The following is a 19898-nucleotide window of genomic DNA, read 5'->3' as shown; positions in this document are numbered from 1 at the left end:
CTCGTTCTAACCCACAAGGCCCAGAACAACGCAGCACCGGCCTACTTATCCACATGCTTCACACAACACACAGCATCCAGACCTCTGAGATCTGCTCAGGTACACACACTGGCTATTCCCTGTATCAAGTTACGCACAGCAGGAGGGTCGAGCTTCCCAGTCCTTGCTGCCAAGCTCTTGAACACCCTTCTCAATGCTCGGAGAAATGTACCATACTGCAATTCCTTCAAAGCTAAAACCAAACTGTGGCTACATGAACAGGATGCCTTAGCCTCTGCTCTATAATCCTACAGCTGTTAATCCCCTTACCAACTGTGCACAGTTTATAGACTGTTTTGTCCGTATACTTAGATCTGCTGCGTTCCTCTCTACTTGTTATGCAGAACATTATGTAAATATGTGTAAAATGTATAGAGTTTCTATTTTGCTGTAACTTGTAACTGCTTCTTAAACATGCGCCCAGATGCCCCGGGGCAAGGTGCGCACTACAAATAATACAAATAATGCCTATAGCCTCTGTCCCTGGAAGCAGAGCTGATGGCAGGTTTGGCCATCTGGGCCACTAGACTCAATGGTTCTGCAGCCAACTTGAATTTCTTGAATTTCTCAACTTTATCACCGAAAAAACATGTCACCTTCAAAGGACATGTCCAGCAGCCTGTATTGAACATTTGGAGAGAAGCCAGATGTTTTTAGATAGGCTTGGGGTCTCATTACAACTGCTGAACGCAGTCTGCTACTTCTAGGCCCGTCTGCAGTGACTGCTTGGCTACCTCCTTCTCATCCTCCACCAGCTGTAAAAATCTGGCCTGCATGGCACCCTCAGGGATGTATTCAGCAGCATGTTCCACAGCCTTCCATAAGACACAGGAGTACTTGGCGAATCCACATGCAATGTTAGTAGCTTTGAGTGCCATTGCTATCAGAGGTGAACACCTTTCTGGCCAATGTGTCAGATTTCTTTCCCCCTCTGTCCATAGGCAGATTGGAAATGCTGCAGGTCTGGTGGAAATAGTGGCAGCATGTATAACAGCCCTTTCGGGAAGGGTGTGTGGTGAGGAACGAAGGATCTCCTCTTGCCAGTCATTACTTCCCTGTAAAATTGGCATCCACAGGGGGAACGGTACATGGGTTCTGCCATAAGGTGGCTAAAGGGTCCGCTGTGGCTCGGTTGAATGGCATATTATGCTCGACTGTAGGACCCTTGGCCAAAATGACAGTGAGCTCTTACCCCTGAAGAGGTGTAGTGGACGCCTTTAACCAAAGGGTATCGACAACCCTGTGAACCAGATCCCTGAACTTAATATTAGCATGGGTATAGGGCTGGGTTTACTGTAGCTCAACGTCTGGGGAAGTATCCAGACCACTGGCTTTTGTAGACCGTGAGCTAGGGCCAATAAATAAGCCTGGTCATCGAATAAATTGATGTCAGCTCCAGTGTAAAACGGGTCGACTGAGTTTTCGGGTTCATCAACGCCAAATATGGAGTGCATCGCGTCAGAGAAGCCCGATCGAAAGCGGCGCAAATGAACAGTCACCGACAGTCGGCACTGAGGGCTTAAGGATAGGTTTCAAAGCCAAAGCGTTCTATGCCAAGTCTCTTTTGTTGCAGAGGGATGCTCCGATAACAGACGGGAATCGTGGGCCTCGGCCTTATAGCCCTCCAGCGACTACTGCCTGATGGGCATGGCGCCCGAAGGTGGAAGACGTTTGACGTTGACTGAGTGGCTGGCTTTAGGTCGGGAGCACCGAACGGCGCTTCTGCTGCCAAAGCTTGCGTCCAAGGCGGTGGTGTTGCTTCTTCCGTGAGGAAGACTAGAAATGGCTCCTGGAATGGAACTGTTTATTGGTCTTTTGTCAAAGTCGTTCTTTCCCCTTGTCGGGAGTGGACTCAGTCTCGTCCCCCAAAGACCGGACGAGCGACCACACCGGTTACTTGGCACACAGTCGGCCCAAGGCCAGTTTCCTGGCCGCTCACATAGGGATTTCGGCTGCATCTTTTACACAAGGCGCAGGCCTCCATGTCGTGACTAATGCCCAGACACCATAGACTGACGTTGTTGGGGTTGGTCAGACATTTTGGCCTTGCAATCGCAGCATCGCTTAAAGTCTGAAACCCTGAGAGACAACATTGCATCTAGCTTTTCAAAGAAAAAAGTGAAAATAGTACAAAAAGGACGTTGAGTAACTCGAGTCATGTTCCCGATGCAGCGTGCAAGAGCACGGAAAAAAGGAACTGAAGTATGGGGCGTCGTGACGTTTTTTGTTTTTTTTATATAATGCATTCTCATATATATTTATATATATATATATATATTATATATCTCTGATGTCACTTCCAGAGATCACATTTCAGAGCCAGACAAGACGGATCGACGGTTGATTCGGGGTCCACTATGCCCCCTGTCGAAAGGTTTCCGAACAGCAGAGCTGGATGATGGATATCCATCATGAGGAACCTGCGGGAGAAAAACATGCCTTTGAAATTGCCTTCATCCTGGCAAAGCCCTCCTCCGTGGCCTCATCTCCTTAAGGCCTTTATCAGTGCTTCAACCCCTGTACTGGTGGTAACAACCAGTCTCGACCCCTAGTTAAGGATACAGTCCTTGGAATTGCTTCGGAAGTGTCCTAGGACCTACTTGTGGACTGACCAGTTCCTTCCTGGGCTACCTTGTTGTGTCAGTCCCTATCCCAAGTTCAGACATGGGGCTCCACAGCAGCTGGACTTGTGAGACAAGTGGCATTCCCCTGCAGTTGCAAGAGGGGCTTTACAGGGCCAGTGTCCCAGCGTCTGCCCACAAGGGTCTTCTTACACCGCCTGATCATGGTGTTCCATCAGTCTCCTGCCTGTATTGTGTTCGGGGGTCCTCGGAAGTCATCAGCATCGTGGTGATATTTTTATTGTGCCAGGGTCATCGAACTGGCCAGTCTCAGGAGCAGTTTAGCTAAACCACTGAACTGCAGACTAGCCGCATCTAAACCCACACATTGAACGTGACCTCTGCAACAGTGACCCCTAGATCCACTTCAATGGAACCAAGGCATGAAGAAAGTGGAGCCAGCGTGTTCAGAAGCAGTTTCTGACGGAATCAGAAACCTAACATTCTGATACAGTACATAGGGTGACTTCACTTTACATACCCATTGCTAATCCACCACCACCATAGGTGGTAACGGGTGCAAAGAGGTCTAACCCCACCTCTCCCTTGCCTGGTCGGGATCTGTGAAGTTCTGACCAAGGTACCCCGCTGTGCTTTCCCTTAATGTGCTGGGTTTGAGAAATAGTTCGAGAGATTTCAGTTGCATGCTAAATCCCCACTCCTAGTGAGACCCCCAGCTCTTTTTGCTGGACTTCTGGAAGATGTGAGCCGTAGGTAAGTACTCTGAATCTTAGTTAGACGGGCACAACAAAGAAGCACTTACACATATATTTATTTAAAAGCTATATATTATATTTACACCAGAATCACTTTAAATACTTCAGACGGTAACAGTAAAACACTCGGGAATACTAGATATACACTTCAAAGGACTCTTTTACTTTGCAGTTACAATTGTAGCAATGTTAGAATAGAAATGGAAAAGACAAGGTTATTGTATTATCGGTAATTGCGCACTCATGCGATTTTCATCAGTTCATACGGCAATGCATTTACTCTGTAAACACATATAGAAAAGTCACTTAAAGGGAGGAAAATAAGTGGTTAATGGAACACGAGCTTAGGTCAAGGTTCTAGAGACGGTTTCTTCACCTGGCAAGTCTTAAGTCCAAAAACGCAACCCTAGCTAAAGGCGGTTAGGAGAGGGCTTGAGGTCTTGAAAAACAGTGATTAATGAAGAGTTCCTGCAGACTTCTTCCAGTGCCTAAAGTTATTGAAGTAGCAAGTTAGCAGTTAACAAAGGAGACATTAAGACCGACTCCAGAAGGGGACACGAGCAGCAGCTTGCATCAGAGGTAAGAGGGGGGTTGCCCTGGACACCGCTACGTGAACGCCAAAGCTCTGGAGCGGTTTCTTGGAATCAGGTAAGTAATAACATTTTCCTACTAGTACCTTTGGTTTGAAAAAGTGTTTGTGTTGGCTCCTCCATGATGTGGCAGTTCTTGACCCGACCTCCAGATTCCTTGGTCTGGTGACAAAAGGCAGGACAATGGACCTTGTCTTCCAGCAGCAGTCTCGGGGGGGAGGAGGGGGAACCTGTGGCACAACTTTCAGCAACTTCTTGGTTCACTTTGGGGTATTGGCGCCTTCTCAGCAGCACCAACAAAGAACACAGATTGCCCAGTCAATCTTCTTTGCTTCCTGCAGTCCCACACTCTGAGGGGGTCTGGGCGAGTTAGATCGGATCTCTGGAGTGTCCTTACGGGTAAAGCACAGATTTGGACGTATTCGGCCTGTCCACGACGATGCACTCGAAATGGGCAGCCGGTCTCCTGGTATTGGGGTTCTACAACTCTGGAAGTTCCTAGAACCTCGGGAGATGGCTTGTTTCAAAATTAGTCTTGGGACTGGTTGTTCCCACCAGCCAAAGGGAAGGAGTCGTCCTCTCCGGAGCTCCTCTGTCGCATAGTAAACGGGGTCAGGTCAGCAGTGGTCACTTTACGGTTTTGCAGAGGGTCTGCAGGCATCTTTGATAGTCTTCTTCTTCAGTTACTTCTTTTTCCCTTGGTCGACTTGTTTTATACTCCAGAAGCCTCACCTTTTATACATTTCCAGCACACACTCCTCTGCAATCGCTCAGAATTTTCTAGAAAGGGGCGTTTGGCTGTCCAAACAGGACATCCAAAACCCCCTGTGGGAGCTGGTCCTATTCAGGCACTCTGCCTGACGAAGGACAGGGGGGGTGGAAGACTCGTCTCCCACTTCCTGCCTGCCCAGACACTCTGGAGCCTAGGTGGGGGTACCTACTGGTTCCCACCAAAGGCAAAACACACACACCTCCCCCTCCCAGAATGGTAGAAGAAGCAGTAACAAAGGAGAACTATGCTAGTAATGGCGAAAAAAGAAGCGAGCCCCCAAGTTGGTACTCGGGTTTCCCTATTGTGCACTACAGAGGCTATGGACATAGCCTGCGGGATAAAAAATACACAATAGTTTGTAGAACACATCTTTTCTTGCCTAGGGTAGATGCCAAGAAGGTAAACCTCAAACCCATTTAAGCCTGTCTTCACAGCGCATTTTTCGATGGGGCTCGACGCCGCTGATCAGAACTGAGAAACCTTCAGGCATTTCCATATGACATAATAAAATGGGACCTCCTCATCTCCCTTGCATTTTGGGCATCAACTTTATTTGCCATCATCATTTATATCCTTTAAGACCAGTGTAATTCAGGTTCTGTGTAGCTCATTGTGTTGAAGTTGATTACATCTTCTGTTAGAGAACATTTTTTTTAACTTGTATTCAGATTGCTCTGTTATTCGGCATTCTGCATTTGAATTCCCCATCTATAGCAACCTCCCAATTCTCTCTGCATTTAATTTCCGACTTATCAAACTCTCTATGAATTAATGTACATGTAAACATGGTACAATGACCCTTTACCAAATCCAGTGCTGCACTAAATAGTCATTCTTTTTCTTTGCTGGGAAATCTGGCCACCAGTCCCTTGCTACCTTGTACACTCTAGGAACTATCCCTTTGGAATACAAAAGGCTTCTGTGTTCTGTCAAACATTTGGAATCCAAATCCATCTTGTCCTAATAAGTCTTCCGCCTCCACACAGCCACCTCAAAGTCCAATATCAACCTTTTGTTACTGTGTACATATGGTAGCAACCGTAAGCGGCAGTACTTCGGCTGCAGTACTAGTTTTCTATACCTTTTAAATAGCATGTCCCACACCTTCCTAACAAGGCCACCAAATATGCATTTGCTTGCCCTAAAATCTTTATGCTGACGATTCCGGAGAATTTGAACATTCTCAGCAAGGGGGAACCCCCCGACCCTGTGAGGCTAGGGAGGCGAGTCTGCTCTGCAACACTCTCCCTAGGGGTTGAGGTAAGTGGGACCTCATTGGGAGAGACCCCTCCTTCACCCCCTCCCAATTGCCCGCCCCCCTTGGGGACAACATCTCCCATTTCTGTGATGACCTCCCTAAAAAAACTTCCAACTAATAGCTCTTCAAATACATCTAGTAAAGAAATGTATGAAGAAAATGCTAACATGCGTTATTGCTATGAAGAAAAATCATCTACAACTGAGATGAAGACGATTGTGTGGAGGAATAAAGAAGATGGAACAAACTCAGAGAAAGTAATGCGAGAATCCGCCGGGGAAGTCGCACGGCTATGTCATAACAGAAAGGGGAGGAGACTTGAGAGAGGACAGTGGAAGTCCGGGAGTTGAAAACTTGCTTGTCGGCTTATACGAAGATGAGACTAGGTGTGCAACATCCTGGGATTGAGAGGAAACCACCTGTAGTGTTAGACACACAGCGTCAAGAACCCAAAGCGAAGACAGAAGCCAAAGTGGACCTGATGTGTCCATATCCTAAGAGGGTCCAGTGGTGGCGTGACCACAACCAAGCCATGGTGGGCGAGCGGCTCCTCGAACAACGCTGATACCACTTTGCCATATCCGCCGCAGAACAGACCAGACCGGCAGAGGAGATACTGGGGTATCCACCTGTACGTTGATACATAGGAACGACCGAGGAATCACAAGAGGCCAATCTGACAAACTGGAGAGAAGGTTCCAGCAGAAGAGCAAACCCAGGGACGTTATCCCTGAACACAGCAGGTAACTGGGAAAATGGGAGACTAGGGTGGGGGACATGAGAATAATTACTGGAACAATCGAGATAAAGCATTGTTATTGAATGAAGTGAATGAGGATTATTACTGAATTGTCCATACTCGTCAGTCACAAAAAGTCTTGACATACTACAAAGTAATACAAGGAACAAACCTCAAGATTGAAATGTTCATAGTGAGATCCAAACCGACCAAGGAGGTCTAACCAGAGAGAAGGAATATCCTAGAAAAGGGAATACTGAACATGAGGTTGAAATAGAGAAAATAGGTAAAAGCCAAATAGAAACCAGACCAGAGACTGAGCTAGATATCTGTTAAACATTAGGCAGGAGACAAAAAGCAGGTTGAAATTAACTTCCTTTTTATTCAGGAAAAGAAAAAAATTATATTATCAGGTTGCAAACAATAAATTCTCTCCACTTAATCACGGGGTTGCAGCTTCCCAGGATGTTCATTCATGCTTCAGTGTTCTTGCTTGGACTCGGTCAGAACTTAATACAAAACTATATACTTGATTTGGGCCGATTCACCTTCTACGCATCCGCTTCACTGGAATCTGAGGTCAAAGTCCTAACGAGTGTCCACCGGCCGTCGGCCCGCCAGATTCCTTTCCAGCAGAAAGCAAAATGCCTTGGTTCCCTGGTGCCTAGTCCTTTAGGGAAGCACTTTCCTAACTTGCCGCTCTTAACTTCGGTTAGGTGAACCTTGCAACTAACTCCCGTTTTTTGGCATTGCCTCTCCTTCAGTCTTGCATAAGGAGTTTTCCAAACCAGGCTTTTTTGGACCTAGTAAGCCCAATTACGCCCAGCCACGTCCTCCGTCCACTCGTCTGGCTCTGCTCCTACACAGAAAACAAAAGACCTCCTTTGAGTCCACACCTGCGGTATTTAATGTTCTTACGTTACCCCTCCCACCCCCAGGTGCAGTCAATCCTCCTCCTCTCCTCTAACTCACCCTCTCCCTTTTCCCGCTCTCGTTTCTCAGCGTTTTTTTCTGTTAGTTGGCCGCCGTATTTCTGACTTTGTCCCGCCCACTCTTCTTGCCTTCTTTTTGTTCCCGATGTCCTCCCGCCCAGATGGTATGGTAAGAGCACCCCACTGTGTATTTTAATGGTTTGGGTTTTAGGGCTTTTTGGACTGCGGGACTTCGTGAGGTGCATTATGGGAGTAGTAGTTTCTATTTGTTCACATGCAGCAGAGCTAATTACTGCAACCCTTGGTACTCTGGTATCGTGCCCTGTTATTGCCGCCTTTTCCTCCTTTGTTCCTTGGGGTGCCTCCAACCCTGCACTCTGTCATCCGGGCTGGGAATTCTGGTACCACCCCTTTTGTGTGGGTTTGATGTTCCCCTGGATTTGACTGCGCTTCATGTGCATCCCGCGGCCCATGGGATCCAGCTTCACAATATCAAGGGCCAGAGAAGCCCAGGAGAAAGTTCAAAGGTTTGGATAAAACTACCTTGGGCAAAGAAGAATAACTACAAGTAAAATAAGTCCTTAAAAGAAAAAGAAAGAAGTAGAGAATAATTATATAAGAAAGAAGAACCAGGAATTGAACAGTCCTGTAACAGAACTGTACGAATTGATCAAAATAACCGCTGGGAACTTTCTGGGCATAGTTTACCGAACTAATTGGTGAAAAGCCAGTCTTCGTGAGATGGGCGGGGGACGGGTGGTGTCATTCTCCTGATTGTGGTTGTTAAAATATTGGTAGGGTTAGAATATGTTAGTTTGGATGTTCTACAGATTCTGATTTGGACTCTCTGACTGACAACCACCTTAGTTTGTTTTGTTAGGGAAACCCCTTAGCATTGGGAAAGGTAGACATTTATGTTTTAAGTTAATATAAGATGGGAAATCAGAGCGTAGGTTCAAAGATGGCCTAAAGAAAACACCAACTCACTACGATAATTCAAGGGGTTTTATTGGATTTGTGTTCAAGGGGCTCTATTGAGTGCTGTCCCTCTCTATGTAACCTGGTGGGTAGGCAATAATTTCCTACCCGAAACGTCACTCAACCCCAGGCTTGTCAATCGATACCAGTAACCCCTATCTAATAACTGTCTGACATATGGTGATGGCCTAAAAGCAAACCATGTATCTCTCTAACTCCTTCTTTGAACAATCTCTGCAGTTCCTCGCCTAAAGTTCCCAAACATAATTTGTAATTGTAGGTTCCTGTCAGACCTGAAGGCCCCACTTGGTATTGCTTACCCTTCTCTCCTCCTTCCTCTTGCCTTTCTCTCCTCGTTCTCACTCCCCTCCTAGTCTGCCCACTGTCTAGCCTATTGCCCACTCACACTCTACACTTTTCCTCTGATGGTCTCTCTCCTGATGATCCTCTTTCTCTACCTACGATCTACCTCCACTCTCCGATCTTATGCTCTTCTATTCTTCTCCATCCTAATACTGCATTCTCCTTCTCCCTCTACTACTACCACCACCACCCCTCCTTTACTCCAGTACTACTTCCTCTCCGCACTCCTACCGCTCTTCACGCTACTACACCACTACTTCCCCTCCTCTCTCCACTCTACTACTAGCCCCTCCTCCACACTATTACTCTCCACACCTTCTCCTACAGTCACCTTGCTTTCACTATTCCACTCACCTTCCCATGCACTCTTTAGTCTGTTAGTCACACTCACACCTTCCAAGCACACTCGCAACCATGTACCACTTTCAGTAATCAACACCACACCTTGCATTCTCCTTCAGTGATTATCCCCCATTCCCTTTTCCACTGTCCTTCCTCTGCCTGGTCTTCCTTTGCCTCCCTTGAGCTCACCCGAATATCCTACACGTTCCTTCTTACTGTTCCTCCTTTTATCTTAACCCTTCCCACTCCATTGGCTACCTCCCTCACCTGGTTCCCTGGGCCACCCGTGCGCTACCTTACTGCCCCCTTCCCGGCCCAGTGAGGTGTTAACAGTGAGTAAAGGCATTATTGGGCACTTAAGCCACACAATCCGTTATGATACACAGCTCTGCTGGCTTTCAGTAATGGTGGCACGCTACAGTAACCAACAGTCTGTGTTGAAATTCATGAAAATGCTTCCTGCTGTACATGAGATGCTGGTTTCCCTATTGACATTGATCAGCGACCGGTTAGCAGGTGACAGTCTTTGGTTCATGGTTGTCCATGCCGCTCTCTAGCACACAGCATTCTGCGCTCGAGTCTTAGGTGCAGTCACTGGTGGAGTTCTGTGTTTGTAGGCAGCTTGGATTGTTAGGCTCATAGAGGTCTTCTGCTGCTTGGAGGTCTGACTTTCGCTTTCCTTATTGGGGTCAGGTGCACACTATTCTCCCGCTGGGTCTTGCATTTTCTTAAGGTTGGGAGACCCACGGGTGAGCATAGTGCAATTATGGTATTGGGCAAGATAATGTGGTATTTCCTTGCAACTCCCCGGGCCAAGCTGCTGAGTCATAAATTGAAGTTGAGTGGCCAAGTAATGTTAAAAATGTTGCACTCCATTGCTTCCATTTTCATAATGGCTTTTCAGCATGGTCAACTATACTGTCTGTATAATATGTTCTGTTATGTTAAAGGTTCTTCTACCGTGCACTGTCGCCATCTGCATGGTTTCTTGGCACTCTGGCCGATCTATAAAGCACGCAGGGAGGGGTGGATTGTTAGGACTGAGTGAGAGAAAAGTGCAAGAGAGCCGCGATGTGCTGTTGACCGTTTCAGTTTGGTTGACACTGTTCTCTGAGCGTAGGGGTGTTATTCTGTTAGTAGCCGTCATATGCTGTTGGGCGGGACTGTGTGTGGTTTGTTTCTGTGGTGTGGTGTTGTGTAGTGCAGTGCGTGCGGTTTGTTGTGCTGTAGAGGTCTGGTTGTGTTAATTTCAGGGTCTGAGAGGTGTATGCAAAAGGATGTTTTTTTTTTTGTATGGTTGGTTAGTGGCAGTACCCTAGCCTACCATCCCCTCTCTGGTCTGATTGACTGTGGCCCATATCCCTCCCCGTCGTACATTCCAGTGTTACAATTACCACTCCTATGTTGTGTGCAGAAGTGTGGTTCCTCCATAGGTCTATTCAGTGGCAGTTCTTTTCTACCCCCAGTGTTAAGACTAAGTGCTGCCCATATCCCTTCCCCTTTAGTGTATTTGATGTGTAGCAATTACCACCCCCATGGGTTCCACTGGGGGGGAGGGTGTGTTCCCTGTGGTCAATCAGTTCTGAGATCGGGGCATCTCTCTCTACCCTTTTTCATCTAAGGCCCTCTGTCAGTGGTCCAAGTCCGACCCATCTCTCCCCTGTTTCCTTTTTGATTGTGTGCAGATGGAAGAAGGATATCTTAATTGCATCTAGGTTTAGCATGTTGTCCATTAGGATTCCAAGGCTTTTGACCACTTTGGATGGGATTGGTGCTGTTGCCAGTTCTGTGAACCATGGGATGTACTGGTTGCTTCCTTGGATGTAATTATGATTTCGAAGGGATTGTGTCCTCCGACGTATTCCTTATCTTAGATATCTCTTTCCAGCTTTGCTGGCCTCGGAAAATATTTTCTCTAGAGGGCGCTGCGCATCGACGTCCGCCGAGTCGATGTCCCTCGACAGCCGCCGTGTCGACGTCATCCTGCCTATAAAGGCCATGCGCAGCGTCGAGTGCTCAGTTCCAATTTTCCGCGCTTACTCAGTGCCTCGGAATATCGTTGCTCAGTTTTCGTAGCGAATTAATCCAATTTCCCCGAGATATTCGATCCGTACTCGATGGCTTCCTCGTCGGAACCGACGACCCCTCGTTCCGGCTTCAAAAAATGCTGTGACTGTGGGAAAAAGATGTCGCTGACTGACCCTCAGAGTTTGTCTGTGGTGTTTGGGAGCTGAACACCATTGTTCGGAGTGCGAGGACTGTATGTCCATGACAGCTAAGGCCCTGAAGGAGCGTAGGGGGAAGCTGGAAAAAGGTAAGACTTCTAAAGCTGCTTCTTCCTCGACAAAGTCGAGACATTAGTCTCCTCGTCCCCATTCGCGCTCCAGGTCTCGAAGCGAGTCCCATCACTGCTCGAGATCGAAGCACTCGAAGAGGAGACGTTGAAGATCCCCTTCTTCGTCCTCCTCTTCCTCTCTTTCACCTAAAAGAATCCCTTGCCCCACGAAACATAGTTCCCGGGCTGAATGGGAGGGATTCCGCAAAAATATGATGAGCGTCTTCGAGAAAGCGGCCTCGACCCCCTCGAAGACTGCCGAGAGCGATGCTCTGGTCGAAAGACCCGAAGGTCCAAAACGCCACGAGTCGCAGTACCCGGCGAAGGAAGCTTCTCGAGCGCGTCACAAACCCTCGAGTAAAGCTAAGACCTCGAATCCTTCTTCGAAGGTTCCGTCGAAGTCGGTGTCTTCGACGCCGTTGTCGAAGGGACCTTCGACACACGGGTCTGTCGACTCGACGCCATCTTCGACACCGGCGTCGACGCCAAGGAAAGTCACGATTGCGATGCCCCCAGTGGCTATCCCCAGGTCTTCGATGACGATGTCGTCGAGATTGTCGACATCCTCAAGCAGAATTCCAATTCTATTGAGGACCTCGAGGCCTTCGCCTTTGTTTTTCACGCCACGTTCGAAGCCTTCGACATCGGCGTCGACGACATCGACGTTTTCGAGGCCGATTACAACAAGTTTGGCACCCTCTGCCTTGGAGATGGGTTTCACACCCTTTGTGAGTTCAGACCAATTGAGAACTATGTCCTCAATTATGGAACAGGGAGAACTATCTGAGCAAGAAGAGACATTTGAGTTGCAGGGATCTGCAACCCCAGTTCAAGAGGAGTTATCCCCAGAGGAACGCAGATTAAAGGAACTCCATGATTCCTTACATGAGGCAAGTGGCTTAGACACTTCCCCTGAAGTGGAGTTCGCTAAGCCAGACCCGGGGGAGCATGCTGAAACCCCCTATAGAGCCTTAATGGGCAGGATAACAAAATTTATGGGGTGGTCAACACCTTCACAGGCTTTCCAACAAGATGACCTCACGGATATTCTTGATAAAGGTCCACAGGAGGATCCTGTAGTGCCTTTTCATAAAGCTCTTCAAAGGAAAATCATGACGAACTGGGAAACCCCAGATGTCGTCCCGGCAGTAAATAAAAAACTGTCTACTAAATACAGGGTATCTTCTACAGACCCAGAGTTTTTGTCCAAACACCCATCCCCAGAAAGTCTGGTGGTACAGGCAGCATCTTCTACTGACATCAAGACTGCTTACCCTACCGTCCCACAGGACAGGGACGATAAAAAATATGATGCTATGGCTAAGAAGGTTTTTTCGGCATGTAGCATGGCGTTAAAATCTATTAATGCTACTTGCACCCTTGCTAGATTCAGCCATACACTTTGGGAGTGTGCTTCTACTGCGGCTGACTGCATCCCGGAGGGAGAAGAAAGGGAGGCGTTCCTAAATATCATACAGGACGGTAAAGACGCTAAGTGCGAATCCCTCCAGACGGGCATTGATTCGGCTGACCGTATCAGCAGAGCAATGGCGGCAAGTACAACAACCAGGAGATTCGCTTGTTTGAGAAAGTCTGGTTTTGCCCCAGATGTGCAAGCCAGGCTCTTGAACATGCCATTCGATGGCTCTTCTTTGTTTGGGAAAAAGGCGGATGACAGTTTAGAAAAACTGCAAACATCAAAGGCAGCAGCAAAATCCCTAGGCGCTGCAATCCGTCAGACACCTTTTCGTTCCACAGGATCCTCTGCGAGAGGCAAGTCCTTTTGCTTCTACTCCGCTTTCAGAAGAGGTAGAGGACGACCGGCTCAAAGGGGACAAAGAAGAACTACCCGAGGTGGACGGGGTAGATATTCAAAAGCCGCAGCAACAGCAGGTGCCTCTTTACCATCGGCATCTGCATCAGCCGCCCCAAAACCACTCTGAGGACTTCCCTCACAAGACACCTGTAGGAGGCAGGTTAACTCAACATCTGGCGGAATGGCAGGCTATCACGTCAGATGCTTGGGCATTGGAGACAGTTGCAAAAGGTTACTGCCTGCCTCTCCTACGCATACCTCAGAGTCATCCACCGGGGATCAGCTCTCAATAAGCTCCAGATCCGCTCCTCTTGCAGGAAATTTTAGACCTGCTAGAGAAAGGTGCCATAGAACCGGTACCTGTAGCGGAGAGGAACAAGGGCTGGTACTCCCCTTACTTTCTCATTCCAAAGAAAGACGGAGGACTGAGACCCATCTTGGACTTGCGAGAATTGAACAAATTCCTCAGGAAAGACAAATTCAAGATGGTAACTCTTTCTCAGATCCTTCAGGCCCTTCAGTTCCAGGACTGGTTGGTATCTCTGGACCTTCAGGACGCTTATTTCCATGTGCCAATCCATCTCAAACACAGGGAATACCTGAGGTTCGCAATTGGCAACTCTCATTATCAATTTCGAGTGCTGCCATTTGGGCTGACCTCCCCCCTGAGGGTCTTCACCAAGTTAATGTCAGTAGTGGCTGCAAGTCTAAGGAGGGAAGGGATTCACGTCTACCCCTACCTGGACGATTGGTTGATCAGGGCTGTATCTTTGGAACAAGCTCAGATCCAGCTAAATCACGTTTGCCACTCCCTTCACAGACTGGGCTTCTCCCTCAATTTAAAGAAGTCACAAATTATACCATCGCAGAGACTCCAGTTCATCGGAGCGATCCTGGACACTTCCCTGGGAAAAGCCTCGCCACCAGAGGTGAGGGCTTAAGATATTCTACAGATGGTTACCAAGTTCCAAAATGCCCAACGTCTCCCAGCCTTTGACTTTTTGAGGTTGCTAGGCCTCATGGCATCCTGCATTTTCCTAGTGCCAGAGGCTCGCCTGAGAATGAGATCCCTCCAGTGGGCACTGAGAACTCAGTAGTCACAATTCTCAGGGAGAATGACAGATCTTCTTCAGGTTCCCGACAGGGTGGCTCGAGACCTTCAGTGGTGGGCCTGTCAGGAGAACATTCTGAAAGGAGAACAGTTTTGGCAACCCTGGCCGGAGATAACAGTAGTCACGGATGCCTCTCACGGGGTGGGGAGCCCACGCCAACGGCTTGACCATCAGCGGTCGTTGGTCTCCATCGTAGTCCAGACTACATATCAACCTGTTAAAGCTGAGGGCCATCAGACTTGTGCTGAAGGCTTTCCTGCCATCTGTACAAGGAAAGAATGTCCTGATAATGACGGACAACACAGTGGCCATGCATTACCTCAACAAAAGAGGAGGCGTAGGATTACTACCTCTGTGCAGAGAGGCGATGCAGCTCTGGTTTTGGGCAATCCAAGAAGGAATCTCTCTATCGGCAGTTCACCTAGCCTTAGAGAAGAACTTGACAGCGGACGCTCTGAGCAGGCAGAGCACAGTCTCCCACGAGTGGGAACTAGCTCAGGAAGTCCTTCAAGAGATCTTCGCCCTTTGGGGAACCCCTCAGGTGGATCTGTTCGCCACCAGTGTCAACAGGAGGTGCGATCTGTTCTGCTCAAGGGAATTTCCTCCGAGAGGAGCTCTGGGAGACGCGTTCATAGTGGACTGGGAGTTTCCGCTTCTGTACGCGTTTCTACCGGTCCCTGTCATTCCTCAAATGATCAGGAGGTTAAGAAGATTCCGGAAAACCATGATCCTAATTGCCCCGGATTGGGCCAGGAGAACGTGGTACACGGACCTTCTAGACTTGTCCATCTGCCCTCCAATTCGACTTCCACTCAGAGAGAATCTCCTCTCACAGAAGGGAGGTCAGGTTCTCCATCCAGACATCAAAACCCTCAACCTTCACGCTTGGCTTCTGAAAGGCTGAGCTACAAGGATTGGGACCTCCCTGATGATGATATGGAGGTGTTGCTTTCGGCAAGAAGGCCAGCAACAAAATCTTTATACCGCTGCCGTTGGAACAGATTTTGCAGCTGGTGTAGAGAAAAGAATATCGACCCCTTTTCATGTGGTACACCAATGGTGTTGTCCTTCATACTCTATTTAGCAAATTCAGGCCTTCAAGTTGGCACCATCAAGGGCTATCTCGCAGCGCTATCCATCTTTAAGCGCACTGCGGAAGAACCATCCTATTTCAAGTTACCCTTGGTAATACAGTTTCTAAAGGGGTTAACTAATGTTTATCCCCCAAGACCATTCCAGGTTCCCCTATGGGATTTAAACTTAGTCCTAACTTTCCTGATGGGCACACCTTTCGAACCACTCCACTCTTGTTCGTTAAGATTTCTTACCCTTAAGACTGTTTTATTAATAGCACTTACATCTGCTAGAAGGGTGAGCGAGTTACAAGCTCTTTCTTGTAAACCCCCTCATACAATCTTTCACAAAGGCAAAGTTGTTCTGCAAGTGAAGCCTAATTTCCTCCCAAAGGTGGTTTCTGAATTTCATATCAATCAGAAGATTACCCTTCCATCTTTCTATCCTCCTCCTCATCCGGGCAAAGAGGAAGAGAAGTTACACAGGCTGGACCCAAGAAGGGCTTTAAGTTTTTACATCAGTAGACTGGCTAGGATAAGACGAGCAGACCAGCTGTTTGTAGGCTACGCAGGTCACAAGCTGGGGTTACCGATAACTAAGCAGACCATTTCCAGATGGATCATTCTAGTCATTTTGGAATATTATAAACTGGCAGGAAAAAGCCCCGTCAAAATCTTAGGGCTCATTCGACCAGAGGTATCGCAGCTTCATCGGCCCTCAAAAGAGGAGTGCCGGTTAAAGACATATGTGCGGCTGCCTCATGGTCGTCCGTCCATACCTTTACACGGTTTTACAACTTGGATTCCTCCTCCAGTCAAGAGACTAGGTTTGGAAGGGCAGTATTGCACTCTATTCATCAATAAGAGGAAGCATGAAGTCAGTACTCCCACCTTCAATAACCGAATACTGCTATGGGAGCCTATCTAAGATAAGGAATACGTCGGAGGACACAATCCCTTCGAAGAACAAGTTACTTCTTACCTTGTAACGTTCTTTCGATGGGATGTTCCTCCGACGTATTCCTTATCGACCCTCCCATCCATCCCCGCAGTACTACTTCCCATGTTGTTGCAGCTTACGCTACTTCAGGGTGATTAGTCTAGTCCAGAAAGAGTTATTGTGGGCTACAAAACGGAACTGAGCAACGGACGCTCCGCGCAGCCTTTATAGGCAGGATGACATCGATACGGCAGCTGTCGAGGGACATCGACTCGGCGGACGTCGACGCGCAGCGCCCTCTAGAGAAGAATTTTTCCGAGGCCAGCAAAGCTGGAAAGAGATATCTAAGATAAGGAATACGTCGGAGGAACATCCCATCGAAAGAACGTTACAAGGTAAGAAGTAACTTGTTCTTCTGTGTTGTCCGGGTTGATTTTGAGGTTGTTGGTGTTCAGCCATTGGTAGAGTTCTTTGAGACAATCTATTATTGTTGTGTTCTCCTGTTCATCTCTGATTTTGTAGTCATTTTGTCTATCATCTGCATAGTTGTAGCAAGTAAAGCTGTGTCTTTTGATGAGGTGGATTAGTGGTGTCATATAGATGCTGAAGAGGAGTAGGGCTAAGTAGTATCTTTGTGGTACTCCACAGGTGGTGGTGTGCGGTGCGGATTTGAATGGTTTTATCCATACGTTTTTGTTATTTCAGACAAGAATTTAATCCAGAGCACCGCCGTTTCGGTGATCCCCATTTCTTCCAGTCTCTTGATGAGGATGTTATGGCTGACTGTGTCGAATGCTGCTGAGAGGTCGAGTACCATCAGTGCGGAGTTTGTTTTGGCGTCTGCGTTGGTCTTTAGGCCGTCCCACATAGAGAAGTGCCATCTCTGTCACTCTTATGGGCCTGAAGCCAGCTTGTGCCTGGTCCAGTAGTTGGTGATTTTCTATGTTTTCCAGTGTTTGTTCATAGCCATAAGTCTCAAATAGTTTTACTGGATATGTCTGTTGCGTCCAAGGTTGCAATCAATGGTTTTGAGGATTCTAGTTATTCTAAGTTACCGCTTTTGACTGTATTCTAGTTTCTTTTCCAGATCGGGGGGTACTTTTGATGCTGTTTGTATATTTTTGCAGGTAGTTGGATCACGAACGGTATAATGAGGTGGTGGTGGCTCCATAGTATTTGTATTGGTGGCGCAGTTGAGAATAGTTTTATATTGGCCTAGATTGCATCAAGAGTGTGTCCTGCCGTGTGTGTTGCTCCTTTCACCATCTTTCGTAGTCGCATTGTCTCAAGCTGCTTAGCGATTTCTCTCTTCTTTGAACCATGTTGAAGTCGCGTAGGATGATCAGTTGGTCATGTTTGATGGCCAGGTTCGTGACGGCTTCTACGAAGTTGTCTACGAAGGTTGGGTCATGGTTGGTGGCCTATAGATGAGTATGATTGAGGTTTGTGTGTACGATGCCAGGTGAAGGACGAGGGATTTGCAGTTCGGGATATTCAGTGGGACAGCTGTTTGTATTTTTAAGTGTTCTTTGTAGGCTACTGCAAGTCTGCCTCCTCTTTTTACTTTTCTCTTTACCTGTATGCTTATGAAGTTGTCGAGTAGACAGCGGTGTAGTGTGAATTTGTAGTTTTCATAATAGCTTAACCTGTCAATATCTGTCAAATTAGAAGATGACATGTACTAATGCTCCGCAAATATATATAGAGGCCTTTAAAAAAAAAAAAACTTTTTTTTACTCCATCCAATGCGCCCCAAACATATAGGAAGTTCTATCCAAAAGTCAGACCAAGAGGGCACATTTTCTATTGTGTTGGAATTAGTCTGTGACCTTGTAGTGCATGTTAGTGTTAGGAAAGATTTTCTTTTTGCAACTTTCCATCCATAGTTTCCTATGGAACTCCATTCTTTTTGCTTTGATGTTTATCCTGCTCTGACATTTTTAAGGGAACAAAAGCCTTCAGCTTCACTTCGCTTGCCTTTGGCTTACATGTTATGGGGAAACATTGGTACTGGGAAACTTTGGTTCCCTTTTGAATTCTTGTATTTTTACAATTGCACACATCACCGTACAGTGCAATGCAAAGGGGATACTATAGTATGACCCTAGCTTTTTACACCTATGCTTTTTCTGTACTTTTATACATGCCTTAAAACAAGCTGGTGGCAGCAATTACATTTATACAATTTTTGTGATATTTTTGGTGTGCACTTTCACGTTTACTTTGTATGGCTAATAAACGTGTCTAGTAACCTAAAATGGCTGAGCCACAAGATTTATGCTTGTTCTGTGGCCATATAGGTGTTTGGCTTTTTTTCGGCCTACTTAGGTAAGGAAATTCCTTGCAAGGTCATGCACTTGCTCTGAAAAGTTGCTGCTTGGGTGTGTGTAGCGCCCATGAAGGGGGCTGGGACTGACAGTTCCAGTCCACATCCTTGGTCCAGGGTTCGAAATTGAGGGGAGTTGTGAAAAAAGATGAAGGGGTGGGCACCACTTTTTAGTTCACGTATATTAGTCCACTTAGCTTTAGTGGCTATTTGTAGTTTTCAATTATGGTTTTAGCCTGGAGCTGTCAGAAAAATGATGGTCCCATGACACAAGGACCAAAAAATTCAAAAGACAAAAATGATTAGGTGAAAATGCCTCAACAAGTCTGACACACTCAGTTGGGTCCGCAAGGAGCAGACTAGATGATATATATTTGTTGGTAAGGTTATTTTGCACGCATTCAACTGCGCCCCACACTGTGTAAAGAAAGTAAGGAATTCGTAAAGAAATGGAAAGCAATTCTGAACAAGTGTTCGTTAGATCTAGTCCTTCTCACAATTCAAGAGTTTGCAAATAATCTGAAATATCTGAACATTGAAATATAAGAAATAGAAAAAGAACTGGTAGCGACCCTCAACCGAGAGGAAGTGGATGCAATTTTGGAAGATATCAACACAAAGTTAGCTGGGTATAAGGCTGAGTTAGAATCGAAGAAAATCAGAAAATTCAAGTGGGATATGTACGATTATCTTAATGATGAAGTTTACAGTTGGATGGATAAGTATGGACCTCCAATGAGAAAACCTAAACAAAATGATACCAGTGAAACATCGAGATCAGGAGTAGAAACAGATAAAGAACCGGATAATCAAGAACAAGAGAACACACCCAGCACCTCAAGAACTGAGACCACATGTACTTGTAAAACCTAGTAATACATCTTTCATCAAGAGTTCTGACAGTAAAAGAAAAACAAACTTTACAAAAAGGATTTGAGTTTTGTAC

At 46.8% G+C, this 19898-nt stretch overlaps 1 protein-coding gene across 3 annotated transcripts in view; it reads left to right on the top strand.

Annotated features, from left to right (window-relative positions):
- The window catches only part of UBR2 (ubiquitin protein ligase E3 component n-recognin 2), a 2523611-nt gene that overhangs the window by 350796 nt on the left and 2152917 nt on the right, over positions 1-19898 (top strand). The window lies entirely within an intron of this gene.

This window comes from Ambystoma mexicanum, chromosome 4q (genome assembly GCF_040938575.1).
Source record: "Ambystoma mexicanum isolate Mex_15411 chromosome 4q, UKY_AmexF1_1, whole genome shotgun sequence".
NCBI classification, from domain to species: domain Eukaryota; kingdom Metazoa; phylum Chordata; class Amphibia; order Caudata; family Ambystomatidae; genus Ambystoma; species Ambystoma mexicanum.
The sequence above is the reverse complement of the archived record's forward strand: the minus strand, read 5'-3'. Positions and strand labels throughout refer to the sequence as shown.